At 41.0% G+C, this 16,458-nt stretch overlaps 1 long non-coding RNA gene across 1 annotated transcript; it reads left to right on the top strand.

The window, feature by feature from the left end:
• Positions 1-1,611: 1,611 nt before the first annotated feature.
• LOC139075341 (uncharacterized) lies at positions 1,612-15,759 on the top strand. Its single transcript, XR_011525643.1, has 4 exons — positions 1,612-1,739; positions 1,871-1,936; positions 3,399-3,554; positions 14,996-15,759. It is a non-coding gene; the product is annotated as an uncharacterized lncRNA (long non-coding RNA).
• Positions 15,760-16,458: the final 699 nt, after the last annotated feature.

The following is a 16,458-nucleotide window of genomic DNA, read 5'->3' as shown; positions in this document are numbered from 1 at the left end:
TGAGCTGCAAAGTGGGCCTAATTTTTTCTGAACTAAGAATGAGTAAAATGTCTTTTCAAGAACTGGGTATAAAAATGAAAGCAGGAGATAAAGAAAACCCACTATATTTAGTTGTTCGCACACAGCTAATATAGTAGCCATGTGATGCATTAAGAAAATCTTCTTCTCCTCTACTTTTCATAACTTGTCTGGTTGTGTGAGAATCCAGTACTTGGAGGCTGGGGAACAAAAGGCTTCCTGACCCATGCATAGACCTGAAGAGCCTGTGAGCCCATCTCACTGGGAAACATAACCACTCGGGGGCTCAGCATGGGCTTCTGGCTGCAAAGGCTGTGCCTTCTTGAAGAAAGCACACAGCGAGTGAAAGGAAGGAGGCGGGCAGCACCCCAGCAGGCCAGGTTAGCTGGGTCAGCCCTGGCCATCTGGACCACTAGTGCCCTAGGCTATTCTCACATCCACTTTCCCACCCAGCTGTTGTTTCAGTGAGATCAAGGGATCCAAGTAGCGAGTTACTTGCTTAATCAATAGATTTGGTGTAACCTTCAATTTGGTGTAATTTTATAAAATATTCCAATCATATTCTGAATAATATATAATTCCCTCAGAGTGAGTTGTAGAGCAGTAATTCAAACCAGGTTTTCTGGATCCAGAACTCACCTACTTACCTCCTCTTTGTAATACCTCTTCTTCGAGCACAGCCATGATCGCTTTCACCCACATTCCATAGACGTGGCACCAGCTGTGGGCACCAATCAATGGCGCTAAGCGATTGAAATTTGTTAATGACCACACAAGGTCAAGGATAATTTATTTTGAAATGTCATGTAAAGGAAGGAGGAAACCATATAAAGGAGAAAAAATCCTTTTAGAAACAGTTAAGAAGGTCTAATATTTAGCACCTGGGAAATATTTTATTTTTTGTTATGTTAATATACCCATTTTTAAGATCCACTTCTGGGGTAGGGAGTCCAATAAGCTGCACAGGCTTTGTAAAGAAGGATGCAGACAAAAGCACTGATTTATTTTTATAAAATTGAATTCGTTAAATGATAATAAAAGAAAACATCCACAAAGGTGGACTCTTCAAATAGAAAAGATGCAACAAAGTGCATCTTTTCTATTTGAGGAATTATGCATCTCCAGTACACACAAATTATGCATTATCTGCAAATATGTTATTAAATTTTCTCTTCCTCTATGCACACATCCCTTTTTTTCCTACAAAAATTGATTGCCACAGATGTGGTCTTAAAATCCATGTGCTTTCTGAAATTCTGTTCAAAAGAATCAATACATTTTCCTATTTCTGCAGTTTGAGCCAAGCAACAACAGAGGAACTAAGTCCAATCATTCCATTTCCTTTTTTATAAAATTAGCACACTGATGGGTTAGCAAAATACCATTGACATGGTCTATCTTTGTTCATTGGTTTAATCATTCGGTCAATAAGCATTTAATGAGCGTCTAATACGTCCCAGGCACTGGGAAAACAGAGGTCAATCAAACATTGGTCCTTACTCACGTGGAGCTGAATTTAGTAGGGTAGGTGGACAGATCAACAAAGAATTGGGATAATATTTTGAAATACTACAAGAAGTCTTTTTCTTTCTCAGAAAATCTTTTTTACCTTGTGGCTCTTTGCCCATTTAACCAGAGCTAGAGACTAAGGCTGATTGCTCCAGAGAAGAAAAGATACCAAAGAATCCAGCCAGAAGAGAGTCAAATTTCTGGCTGAGAAGGTAAAAAGAAAGCCTTGAAAGCTTTCATTTCGAAGAGTCTGGCGTTTGGGGGGAGGGGAAGTTGGGGGTTAGCTTTTGTTGTATTTATTTATTTATTTTTGAGTTCTAAAACTTTGGCTCTGACTCAATAGAGTGAAGCCTGAAAGACTGGCCAGTTTCTACCAAAAACCAGGGAGTGGGGCAGAATGCATGATGAGGTAAGAGCAGCTTTCCAGCCTCAGAGGAGACAAGGCCTTTTCTGAGTTGGAGAAGGAGATTTGAGGGGAGGGAGAAAGGAGGAATAGAGTATTGAGATGCAAATGTGGGGTCTGCTGGAACCCCTGGATGGGAGTGGAGGGGGTGGGAGGGTGCCACCTCAAAACATTTGACATCCGAGAATAGAAAGTGAGCAGCTTGTCGTCTGGAGTAGCCCTGCTGTCCTTCTCTTTGGTTGTTGCCTAAATATTTTTAATATTATCCTTACACTGGAGAGTTTGGGTGGATTTTATTCAAGGATGTAACACGATATGACTTGCAGTTTTGAAAGAATTCTAATGAAGGTGAAGAGGGTAGACTGGAGGAGAAAAGACCAGAGACACGGAGACAAGCTCAGAGACAGTTGCCCAGGCATTAGCAGGACGCAGCCCCAGTTCAGTCGTGGCAGCACTGTGCTGCTTTCCACCAGTTTACTTCTGAGGGAGCTAAGGGAGAGGGAGGATCTGGGATTGCTCCCAGCCCACAGTGGGTGGATGGTGGTGCCATCAACCAGTAGACTGTTGAGGAGTAGGAGTGGGTCAAGAAAGGAAGATAATGAGTTCAGTTTCCATCCAGGCATGTTATGAAATTTTAAGAAACCTTTGAGAAATTGAAGACATGTGAACTGGTTGATAGTATATGGTAAGGAGGATCTGAAGCTAGTGGAACAAATGAGTCCAGTGTGTTTATTAATGAATCGCGATGCCTCTCAAGGGAGGTCTCTGGTGTTCTACTTGAGGGCTCTGCCCTTGGCCTATTTTTTCAAGAACTTGGATGTAGACACAGAAGATACACTCATCAAATTGGTGTAGGATGCAAATTCTGAAGAAATAGCTTTTACAATAAATGACAGAGTAAGAAATTCAGAAGGCTGAAGGAAGTATCTGAAAATAACAGGATGACACTTAATAGAATAAATATAAAGTCCTGCATTTAGGTTTAAAGCAAAGTGAACAGCACAATTAAGGGATATGAAGGCAGCAGTTCCTCTGAACAATTATATGAGGATTTTAGTTGACTTAAAGTTTATTATGAATCAACAGTGGGATGCAGCCACTTAAAGGCAACACATCACCTACTTCCTAGCAAGTTGCCTCAGTTTTCCTAGGCTAAAATTATTTTTTGAGAAGAAAAATAAATAATTTATAAAGAAGCCACAGGTTAAAAACCAAGGCTTTTGGTCACCCTTAACAGTTCCCCACTTGGTGACTTTGTCCGTGGTTGCATTATCAATTCATCTAGAGATGACCAGTGCTCACTGATTATCCATGCACTCTCCTACATTTTCCAGGGTCCTTTCAGTTGGCTTGGGGTCATATGACTGAGTTCTGGAAGACAGGAATGACAGCAGAAGTGATATGGTGCTTCTGGTCCTAGATTCTTAACTGTCAGTGTGCCTTCTCCATCCATCTCCTCTCCTGACAGGATGAACTTGGAGTCCCATGTTGAACTGTTGGCAGCACAAGATGGAGGGAATCTGGACCCCTGAGTCACTAGAAGGCAGAGAGCCCTGCTGACCCACACGACTTCACATGAGCAAGAAGTAAACTTTTGCGGTTGGTGAGCCCCAAAGATTTAGGGGTATGTGTCTTGCTGCCACTAGCATAACCTAACCCTAATAGCATTTATCCTGAGCATCCCTGGTCTCTGCTGAAGCATGTCAATGCTCTTTGGTCATGACATTCCTCTTCAGGGAACTTTTGGGAAACTCAGCCTGTGACTCCAGGTCAGAGTCCTTCAATGGACAAATGCTGTAGTCATACACTAAGGGATGGGATTGCATTCTAGGTAACACAGCTGGAGGAAATCACTGTTTTGATCTAGATAATTTATATTTCAAAAAATTACCAACTTATACCAAGGCATAAAAACATTCATAAAATCCAATACATCTCTTGGGTTGTCCCATAGAATATTCTTACATAGGGTAGGGGTCTTGACTAGATGCCAGCCAAGGTCCCTTTCAGGTCTATGAAATAAAGGAAAAACCGTAATATAAGTACTGGAGGAAATCTTAGAGGCCATCGAGTGCTGCCAAAGGCCAGACTTCATAGATGAAAACACTGAGCTCGAGAGATGTGAAGCTATCTGTCCAGGTCTCTTAGATCTCCTGAATTTCCTTTCCAGTGCTCTTTCCAGCATATTTTAAAGGTATAGTACTTAAAAACAAACAAACTGACAACAGTAACAAAAAACCCTCCTGAGTTTTTACCGTGAAGGTGAGCTGATTTCTTTTCTCTTGGACCCCTTCAATCTTTACAACTCCCTGAAACGGGGAGGGAAATGTTTCCTCAGGAGCAAAGAGGGGGAATAAAGCGTGGCAGACAGGAAGAAGGGAAATCTGTGCAAGCAGAACGCCTGCTTCATTCTCATAACTACATATACTTTCTTGGTCCCAAAACCTTGACTCTTTTTCTTTTCAAGGCCTCCTCTACAGTACATAGACGCACACTGCAAAACCAGCCTGGTGCCAATTCCTTCTTTTTCTCATTCTTTTCCTCATTCTCTAAGTTTAAACTTAGTCCAGTACAGTGATATTTTTAGTCCAATTAAGCTATGCAAATTCTAGTTTATCATTTCAACCCCAGAATACTCTTATCTCAAGGATCTTTCCCTGCTGTCCAACATCTAGTTTTAACCCTTTACTGCAAAGCTGCAGAAGAAGGGGAATCTGCTACTTATTAGAATGGCAACTCCTCGGCAGAACTAGGGCATCCAGCAGCTCATGTCAACACTTACCAAGCTCTTCATCCATGATAGCCAGTGTCAAGCTCCATCATAAGCAATCAGGGGCCCAGCTGGTCCCCATTGTGTTGGGGATCCCACTGGGTCAGTGCTATTTTCTCCCTCTCACCTTGTACCTTTTTACCCAACTATTTGTTGCTTCAATTGGAAATTCCATGGAATGACCAGTGGGCCCTTGTGTCCCCTTCTGCAGTTGGTCCAGGTTTATGGGAAACCTAAGAATCTCTGTCACCCTTGACTTGATTCCATGGGAAACCAGGGGAGTGATCCTTGCCCTTTGGCCATTCAGTACCCTCCTGTGCCTCTAAGACCCTTCCCCATGCTTCAGCACTCCATGGTTGGTCTGTAGGTTCCACCTGCAACCATCCAGGAGGAAGGAAATGCCAGTCTTCCCATGATGTCATCTGCCCACATTTCACTAGGAAAGTCTTGGAAGACCTCTGCCTTTAGAAAAGCAGACGTGAGTAGAATTTCACCTCCTTCCACATTGGGAGGTGAGCTAGAGAGGGATACTTACTGATTCAATAATAATAAAACCTGCATATCACCTACTGTGTGCCAACCACTTTTCAAATACTATACAAATTACCTCATTGAATCCTCTCAAGGACTCTAATGAGAGGGGAATTCTAAAGAAGGTGACATTTTTTTTTAGACACCTTGGGGTGGGAGTGTGGTGAATGCTGCTTCATAGGTTCTGCTGAAATGCCTAGTCTTAAGATCCCTGGGGAGAGGGTGTCTACCTCCTTCTGTTCTCAGTTTTCAACTGCCTCCAAAATCACCCATTACCACTAGCGAGGAATCTTGAAGGAGCCAGAAAGGGTTCCATTCTGCACGCCATACTCTTATGCTAAATTCCCTTGGTGCTTACAATAGGAGAGTAATGTGATTGCATGTGTTTATCTGTTTACATCCTTTCACTATGCTTTTTAACTGTAAAAATAATAGATACTGTAGCAACAAATTCAAACAACACAGAAATATAACAAATAAAAAACAATTTTCTGTTAGTTATTGCTTCATTCCCTGACATTTAACCACTTTTATCAGTTTGGACTGTGTGTGTGTTTTCTGTGCATATGCTCTTTTTAGTGTATATACAAACATAGACATATAGATATTAGCTTTCATTTCCACAAAAATGGGATTATGCTATATATGTCTATATATGCATGTATATACTATATTACATATGTATATATATGTATATACGTCTATCTATATTTATAAATATTATAAATAAATATAAATATATATAAAATAAAAAAATATGTACATCTCTCTCTCTCTGAGTCTTTTTTCATTTAACATATTACTATGTCAGAACGTTTAGGTCTACCGCATCTTTCTGGTGTTCCCATAATATTCTTGGGATGGATGTTCTGTGAGTTATTTGTCCATTCCCCATTGATGGAAACAGCTTTTTGCTGTTTCAATAATGTTGCAATGTGTACACACACACACACATCTTTCCCTGTAGAATCAGAGCTTTTCTAAAATAGAATCTTGTAAGTGGGACTGCTTGGTTGTAAAATGTGTTTATTTTAAATTTGATAAACTCTGCCAAATTATCTTTCAAAATGTCATATCAATTTACACATCCATTAACAGAATATAAAGAGGTTTATCTCCTTATCCTCTTACAAACACTATATGTCATCAAAATGTTGTTAAATTTTGCCAACTTAACCAAAAAATTAACTCTTTTGTTTTAATTTGAATTTCTCTGTTAGTGAGTTTGGGCATTTTTCAAATGTTATTGACCATTTGTAATTTTCTTCTCTAGATTGCATCTTCTTATCACTTGCCCATTTTTTTCCCTTTGGTCTTTTATATGGCTTCATAGGAACGTTTTAGCTATGATGGATGTTAACTCTTTGTCTCTTAAGTGTGTTGCAAATATTTTCCCACAGTCCTCATTTGACTTTTAAATTTGTTCATGTGAGCTGATTTTGCCAAGTACAAGTTTTGACTTCTTAATCATTCCAATCTGTCAACCTTTTCCTTTATGGTTTCTGGGCCTCTGTTAGTCTTAGGTTCTACCCACTCTGGGTTTGTGAAAATATGGAGAGTGTGCTTACTTAGAGCACGAGATGATTAAATTCAAAGAGGCAACAGTAACATAATTGATAGGATGCCAAGGAAAATCGCCCTGAGCCCTGCTGAGGAATCTGCCGAGCACACATTCCCCCTCCACTGTACTTTTCCAGCCTGTGGTTATTTGTTATGCCTCTAGGCAGCCCTGACTTTCCACTAAGTTCGCCTCCTTCCTCGCTCATTCCTGTGCAGAGAGTTGTTTGGTTTTCTGGTTTTGCTTTTGTTTTCCCAGACTGTTCTCAGCCATAAATGGGGCTCCATTTACCTGTAGGTCTCCCATCCCAGGACTGAATGCAACATTACTGATTATATTTTGATCTTTCTGTGGCCCCTTCCTGCTCCCCCCACTTCCTGGAGTGAGTGAGCAAGACAGCCAAAAACAGCCGTTTGACACATCTGCCCTGGGTTGGCTCAATTCCAATGGGAAAGTTTGATATTGCAAGCTTTTAAAAGTCACTCGCGTTTCCCTCACTTACAATCCTACAGGCTTCCTTCACTTCCTTCTAATTCAATAAGGACAAAGAGAGCAAGCCGAGTTTGCTGCTGCTTGGGTCCTGAGGGAACCAGCCCCAGGCAAGCCCACGACGTAAGAGCCATTGTCTTGGGCCCCTTTCTCTGCTGGTTCCTGCCCCCAGGGCTGGCCCCTTCTCCATTAGCTGGGCACTCTATCCGGGCACAACCTGCTATAAAGCTTCTCTCCCTGGCAGGGTTAACCACAAGCCAATGTCAAGGGTTACCTTAGGAGGATTTTTGACCCTCCACAGTCTCTGTCAGCATCGATTGTGTACATTTCTTAAACACACGCCCTGAGTAAAAGCAGTATGGCTGCTATGCAACACGGCTTCAAGACGCACTCCCCAGCAACCCAGCACAGCCATATTTCAGTCTGCTGTACCGAAATTCCTCTTTGTAGATATCTTGCACCCCACCCCCTCTTCCTAACTTTTCCAGGTATGTGTGGGGTCAGAATGAGTGCAGGGGATGGAGGATTAAGCTGAAAGGCAAAGATTTCAAATTTCACTGAGCAAAGCTGGGAAGCAGAGCGGTCACTGGTACCTCTGAACTCCCACGGCAAGGGAGGGCCCCTCCTCATAGCTTCTGCCCTGGAGGAACACTGCTTCCCCTTGGGCCTCTGCTGGTGAATGCTGCCGAGCAAGAGATTGTGGGTGCTTTCCACATTTTCTTTTGTCTTGGTTATCCATAGTTTCTGATATTTTTTTTTTTTCTCCTGTGATCCCAAATATTGCCTCTAATTATAAAACAAGGTTTCCTTCTAAATTTTAAAAAATACTGTCCTCAGGGAAGCTTCAAAACTCCCAGGAAGAGTTTAAAGGAAGCTATGTGGATATTTAAATGAGTTCATAAATCCCTGGCATGGCACTTAGTAAACTCTGGCTAAATAGTTGTTGTCATCACTATTATGATTGCTGTTATCATTCTAAAGTAAGAACACGTTTAGGGTGCAGGTAGAATTAGCGTTGAATGAAGGGCAGACAGCTGATTCAGGAATTAGATGGCACTTTTCGTGGACTATAGTCTGCTCAAATTAGCCACATTTATGTTTAGAAAACATATGAGGTGGGCTGGCCCGTGGCTGAGTGGTTGAGTTCGTACGCTCCACTTTGGTGGCCCAGGGTTCCACTGGTTCGGATCCTGGGTATGGACATGGCACCGCTCATCAAGCCATGCTGAGGCAGTGTCCCACATAGCACAACCAGAAGGACCCACAACTAAGAATATACAACTATGTACTGGGGGGCTTTGGGGAGAAAAATAAAATCATTAAAAAGAAAGAAAACATGAGGTTTTCAACTGGTGTGGTTCCTGGGAGCATGAAGGATGCTGACATCTTGATGTTTCTCCCTGTGGCCTGGGTGATGGGCAAATAATTCAGGGAAAAAAAGAACCTTTATTAACATAAAACACTGAAGAAAGACTAGAAAAATTGAGAGCACACAGGGAAAAGATCAGAGGTAACTGATTTCTCAGCTGAACCTGAAGCAAACAAAGATCACTGGTCAAGAAACTCCTGAGAGGCTTGTTTACCATATATATAAATAGGTTTTTCAGGGATAATCCTAATTTTAGATATTCTGTCCCTTTACTTCAACAAATATAGTCAAGGGTTCTGATATGTACATTAGAAAATATGACCACATTTAGCACAGAAAAACTTCTAAATGATGCATGATTCCCTCTGTTCCACATATTCTGTAAATCTCCTATAACTGAGATATTTTGAAGTTTCCCTTCCCTGAAAGGAGTAGAGAGCCACAGCTCAATGGCACACAAGTTGTTGAAAACGCATTTCAACCAGAGGGTGCCATTGCCTCTGTGGCTTCATGCCTCGAGCTCACACACAGGGCTTCCGCTGTTTGGGGTGCCAGAAACCCTGCTACGGATCCAAGTTTTCAAGGCTAATGAAGACGATTTAGATGTGACGTCTGAAAGGGCCGTGTGGCATAAAGCCTTCTCTGTATGAAGCCCTGGCACAGCTGTTCAAAGAAATGTGAGTGGGCAGGGAGATGGGACATGAGAAGGCACGAGGCCAACCTCGGCAGAGCTGGCCAGAGAGAAGGAGTTAGAAAGGATAACTCCCTTTTTTGTCTTAATTCTATCAATTAAACCCTTTTTTTAAAAAAAAAAAAAAAGCTCCATTTTATAAACGTGGCAATTCATCCAATAAAGCATACCTCTACACCCAAGTAGTGAGATTTACTTTTTAAAATTCGAGATTTAAGATCACAGGATTAATGAGAGACAATACAGTTACTGGAATAAATGGCCTCTGATCATCTAGTTAATCAAATAAGCTTGAATGTTGTGAGAAAAATAGGTGGACTGTGATCTAATTACTCCTTGTCTTCATGAAGCACCAGGAAAACTTGAGTCATTCTAGAGGGATGATTCGGGAGAATATATTCCTTGGCCATGCCTTTAATATAAATACTCATCAGCCACTGAGGAACCTAGAACTTTCCAGCACAGCAAGAGCAGCACAATAGGCTTCTCTGATCCAATGAAAAAAAGATGTGTGGCCTTTAACTTGTAATCTTTGCTCTTCCCCCGACCCTACAACCCCCATGGGAGATGGACAAGCCCATAACAGTCCCTAATGCCTCACTGAGTACAGCCCGTCTGTCTGAGATCCTGACCTAACCGTTGAACTTCTCGTGCTTAATGATTTCTTTTTTTTGTCAGTTATTTTATTGAGGTCATAACGGTTCATAACATTGTGTAATTTCAAGTGGACATTATTATTTATCAGTTTCTGCATCGACTGCATTGTGCTCACCACCAATAGTCTAATTTCATCCATCACCATACATGTGTACCCCTTTACCCCTTTCATCCACCTGCAACCCCCTTCTCCTCTGGTAAACCCTAATCTGTACTCTATCCATGAGTTTGTTTATGTTCCACATATGAGTGAAATCATGTGGAATTTGTCTTTGACTGGCTTATTTCACTTGACATAATACCCTCAGGGTCCATCCATGTTGTTGCAAATGGAATGATTTTGTCATTTTTTATGGCTGAGTAGTATTCCATTGTATATGTATACCACATATTCTTTATCCATTCGTCAGTTGATGGGCACTTGAGTTGCTTCCACATCTTGACTATTGTGAATAATGTTGCAATGAACATAGGGGTGTGTAAATCTCTTTCAATTGTTTATTTCAAGTTCTTTGGATAAATACCCAGCAGGGGGATAGCTGGATCAGATGGTATTTCTCTTTTTAATTTTTTGAGAAATCTCCATACTATTTTCCATAGTGGCTGAACCAGTTTGCATTCCCACCAGTAGAGTATGAGGGTTCCCTTTTCTCCACATCCTCTTCAACATTTGTTATTTTTAATCTTGGTTATAGCCATTCTAACAGTTGTAAGGTGATATGTCATTGTAGTTTTGATTTGCATTTCCCTAATAATTAGTAATGTTGAACATCTTTTCTTGTGCCTGTTGGCCATCTGTGTATCTTCTTTGGAAAAATGTCTGTTCATATCCCACTTTTTGATCAGGTTGTTGTTTGTTGTTGTTGTTATTGAGTTGTATGAGTTCTTTATATATTTTGGAAATCAACCCCTTGTAGGATATATGATTTGCAAATATTTTCTCCCAGTTGGTGGGTTGTCTTTTCACTTTGTTCATGGTTTCTTTGCCTTGCAGAAGCTCTTTAGTCTGATGTGGTCCCATTTGTTTATTTTTTTGCTTCCCATGGCTGAGTAGACATGGTTTTCGAAAAGTTTCTGTTAAGACTGATGTCAAATAGTGTACTGCTTATATTTTCTCCTAGGAGTTTTATGGTTTCAGGTCTTACATTCAAGTCTTTAATCCATTTTGAGTTAACTTTTATGTATGGTGTAAGATAATGGTCTATGTCAAAAATGCAAAGAAGATTTAATTCCTATGCTTCTCAAACTATTCCATAAGATTGAAGAAGATAGAATGCTTCCTAACTCATTCTATGAGGCTAACATCACCCAGAGACCAAAACCAGACAAGGACAACACAAAGAAGGAAAATTACAGGGCAATATCACTGATGAACACTGATGCAAAAATCCTCAACAAAATATTGGCAAACTGAATACAGCTATACATTAAAAGAATCATACACCATGATCAAGTGGGATTTATACCAGGGATGCAGGGATGGTTCAATAGCCACAAATCAATCAATGTGACACACCACATTAACAAAATGAGGATGGGCCGGCCCCATGGCTGAGTGGTTAAGTTCACACACTCCGCTTTGGTGGCGCCAGGTTCCACCAGTTCAGATCCCAGGCATGGACATGGCACTGCTCATCAAGTCATGCTGAGGTGGCATCCCACATAGCACAACCAGAGGCACTCACATCTAGAATACATAACTATGTACTGGGGGGCTTTGGGAAGAAGTAGAAGAGGGAAAACAAAGAAGATTGGCAACAGATGTTAGCTCGGGTGCCAATCTTTAAAAAAAAAAGCAAACAAGGGGCTGGCCCCATGGCCGAGTGGTTAAGTTCGCGCGCTCCGCTGCAGGCGGCCCAGTGTTTCGTTGGTTCAAATCCTGGGCGCGGACATGGCACTGCTCATCAGACCACGCTGAGGCAGCGTCTCACATGCCACAACTAGAAGGACCCACAACGAAGAATATACAACTATGTACCGGGGGGCTTTGGGGAGAAAAAGGAAAAAATAAAATCTTTAAAAAAGAAAAAAAAAAAAGAAAGAAAAAGCAAACAATGTGAGGAATAAAAATCACATGATCGGGGGCTGGCCAGGTGGTGCAGCGGTTAAGTGCGCACGTTCCTCTTTGGCCACCCAGGGTTTGCCAGTTTGGATCCCGGGTGCGGATGTGGCACTGCTTGGTGCACCACACTGTGGTAAGTGTCCCACATATAAAGTAGAGGAAGATGGACACGGATGTTAGCTCAGGGCTAATCTTCCTCCAAAAAAAAATCACATGATCATCTCAATAGATGCAGAGAAGCCATTTGACAAGATCCAACATCCATTTATGATAAAAACTCTCGATAAAATGGGTATAGAAGCAAAGTACCTCAACATCATAAAGGCCATATATGACAAACCCACAGCTAGCATCATACTAAATGGGGAAAAACTGAAAGCCATCCCTCTGAGGACAGGAACAAGACGAGGGTTCCCACTTTTTCCACTCCTATTCAACATGGTACTGGAGGTTTTCGTCAGAGCAATTAGGCAGGAAGAAAAGGTATCCAAATTGAAAAGGAAGAAGTGAAACTCTTGCTGTTTGCGGACGATATGATCCTAAATATAGAAAAGCCTAAAGAATCCACCAGAACACTATTAGAAATAATCAGCAACTATAGCAAAGTTGCAGGGTACAAAATCAACTTACAAAAATCGGTTGCATTTCTGTACTCTAATAACAAACTAGCAGAAAGAGAACTCAAGAACATAATCCCATTCACAATCGCAACAAAAGAATAAAATATCTAGGAATAAATTTAACCAAGGAGGTGAAAGACCTATACACTGAAAACTATAAGACATTATTGAAAGAAACCAAAGAAGACATAAAGAATGGAGAGATATTCCATGCTCATGGATTGGAAGAATAAACATAGTTAAAATGTCCATATTACCTAAAGCAATCCACAGAGTCAGTGCAATCCCAATCAGAATCCCAATGACATTCTTCACATAAATAGAAACAAAGAATCCTAAAATTTATATGGAGCAAAAAGAGACCCTGAATAGGTAAAGCAATCCTGAGAAAAAAGAACAAAGCTGGAGGCATCATAATCCCTGACTTCAAAATATACTACAAAGCTATGGTAATCAAAACAGCATGATACTGGCATGAAAACAGACACACAGATCAATGGAATAGAAGTGAAAGCCCAGAAATAAAGCCACACGTCTATGGACAGTTAATCTTTAACAAAGGAGCTAAGAACATGCAATGGAGAAAGGAAAGTCTCTTCAATAGATCGTGTTGGGAAAACTGGACAGCCACATGTGAAAGAATGAAAGTAGACCATGCTTAATGATTTCTTTAGGTTTCTTTCTGCAGAAGGAGCACACCGAAGGCTTTGTAGTAATAAGAAACATGGCCGCATATCTGCTATTATTGCCCCACCAGGCTGATTTCTAAGATTAAAGCAGCAATTTTAAAACTTGCTGTATTTTTCCTGATGATGATGTTAATGCTCTTTATGAAGTTAAAACAAGAATGATCTGAACTGATTTGAATCTTCAAGGGCTTGTTGCATTTGCACGAAATCCTCTAATGACTTATTCAGAGCACGACGAGAGTCACCATTCTCGGAATTCAGGAAGAGTATTGGCATTCGAGCCTCACTCGTGTATTCATCCATTCCTTCAACAACATGGCATGAGCACCTGATGGCACGGGAGCAAAACGTTCTCTATTTTAAGGACACTCAGATAGAGGAGGAGTTTATACTTGGAGTTAAGCCATAATTTCCCATTACCATGCTTTGGTGACTTTCTAGAAAGGGACCCTTTCTAGATTTTTAATCACATCTCACACTTACGAAGTGCTTTATTTTGCACTAAGCACTATATATGCATTTTCTCTTTTCCTTCTCACAAAAATCCTATGGGTGGGTTTTATTATTATCGTGATATTATGGATGACAAAATGAGGCATAGACAAGTTAAGTAGCTTTTCCAAGGTCACATAGCGATAAATCGCAACTGGGACTCAATAGCAGATACATCAGACAGCAAAGTCCATGCTCCATTGAGACTTTTTTTGGGGGGGGGGTCTACTTGCAAAGAACTTTCTCACATGTAAACTTTGAAACCACCCTGTATGTTAAATATTATCTTCATCTTATGGATGAAACTAACAAGACTAAAACATATACTTAGGTCCATTAGCTTTTTAAGTAAATCATTTTTAAATGTCAAACAATCATATGAACCATTAGAAACTCTTAAATATGATATTTTTCCATGGTATATTTTAAATATTCATCACCTAAGAAAATGTTAACGTTTAATTTTAACATAAAATTTTGCCAACTGCCTTTCTGGATGGGGTTGCCAGGTTTAACAAATAAAAATACAGAAGGTCTAGTTAAATTTGAATTTCAGAAAAACAGCAAATGATTTACATGGGACATACTTATACTAAAAAAGTATTCATTGTTTATCTGAAATTCAAATTTAACTGGGCATCCTGAATTTAATCTGGCAACCTTATTTCTAGAAGATATATTTAGTATGCAATAAACAAGGAGATTGTAAGCCAATTGGAAAAGATTAGAAAACTATTCCCTGATCATCAGCTAAGTTGGTACGAAGCACTCATCTGTGGATGATGCCTGCCTAGCTGCATCCACACTTACATGGTCTGGTTTCTGCCCTACTGAAGTTTACAATCCCAAACAGTGATTATTAATGTAAAAACAGTGGTAAGTTGATGATTCTTTTATGTTCTTTTAGTTCTTATGACTAAAACTTAATAATAGGCATTGCCATTTGTATAGTCTTTGATGATTTGTGCTGATTTAAGATTTACAAAAACTTATGAGGGCTGTGGGTATTCCCATTTCACAGATGGAGAAGAAGAGACTGAAAAGTTACTTGTCTAAGGAAACAAAGCTAATAAGAGGCAGAACTGGGGTTTAAGTCTCCTGATTCCAGACTCACTCATCTTTCCTCTACATTCTAAGGTACCAAGCTTCTCAAAGCAGCAGGCCAGTCATGGAGGGGAGCACAGGGAAGGTGCTGCCAGATAGAAATGAATGTCCTGCGTTTTGGGGCACCTTTCCAGATACCAGACCTCCAGATGACAATAGAAGATGATGATTCTCTAAGGAAGTGTCTTCAGGTTGGCCTCAAGCCCCTCAGACTCTGTAAATGAAGCAATCAGGATTGGCTCTGGTGAACAACCAGAAAGGCAAGTTTTTTGGGAGAAAAAGTAATCCAGGAAAAGTCCAGGTCCTATAGAAGTGATCTGGCCTCGCTCTAGGTCAGATTTTTCTAAGTGGATATATGGTTAATTTCATGTGTCAACTTGACTGGGCCATGGGGTTCCCAGATATTTGGTCAAACATTATTCTGGGTGTTTCTGTGAGGGTATTTTTGGATGAGTTTAATACTTAAATCAATGGACTGAGTAAAGCAAATCGCTCTCCCTAATGTGGGTAGGTCTCATCCAATCAGATGACCTGAATATGACAAAAAGCTGATCCTCTCCCAAGTAAGAGGGACTTCCTCCTACCTGACGTCTTCGAGGTGGAAAACCCATTTTTTTCCTGCCTTCATACTAGAAGAGAAACGTCTTCTCTTCCTGGGTCTCAGGCCTTTTGGCCTTTGCACTGAAACTACTCCAGCAGCTCTTCTGGGTTTCCAGCTTGCCGATTGCACATCTTGGGACTTGTCAGCCTCTATAACTGCATGAGCCAATTCCTTATAATAAATCTATGTCTCTGTCTCTCTGTGTCTCTGTCTCTCTCTATATATACGTCTATAGTTCTTTTAGTTCTCTCCTACACAGACTGTACACTCTTGTCATTCCTGGCTCCCTAGCAGTCTGAGTTCCTGAGTCCATGCCCTTGCTGTGCCATTCCTCCTCAACTTGTAGAAAACAAACATGTTTTGAGCCAGTCGTTCTCAAACATCACTGTGCAACAGAATCACCTAGTGGATTTGTTAAACCACAGCTGACAGGGCCCCACTCCCAGAGTTTCTGATTCAGTAGGTCTGGAGTGGGGATGAGAATTTGCATCCCTAACACATTCTCAGGTGACACTGATCTGGGGACCACACTTTGAGAACTACTGCTTTGCAGTGCTTCTCAAACTTTGCTATGTCTACAATCACCTGAGCATCTTGTTACATGCAGAGCCTGATTCGGTAGGTCTGGGTGGATCTCGAGGTTCTGTTTTCTAACAAGCTCTCAGGGACCCCACTTTGAGCAGCATGATTGTAAGGCTCAGCTTAGAATACCCCTAATTTTTTTCAGAGAAAGAGGGCCCTCCCCCTCTATATCAGGGGTTCCCAAACTTGTCCGCACATGGGAATCACCTGGGGAGCTTCAAAACCTACTCGTGCCTGGGCCCCACCTCAGAGATGTGGTTGATCTGAGGTATGGCCTGTGCTTTGGGTGTTTTAAAAGATCCCCGGGTGACGT

The sequence above is a fragment of the Equus przewalskii genome, chromosome 13 (genome assembly GCF_037783145.1).
Source record: "Equus przewalskii isolate Varuska chromosome 13, EquPr2, whole genome shotgun sequence".
Taxonomy (NCBI): Eukaryota; Metazoa; Chordata; class Mammalia; order Perissodactyla; family Equidae; genus Equus; species Equus przewalskii.
This window is presented reverse-complemented; position numbering and strand designations above follow the sequence as displayed.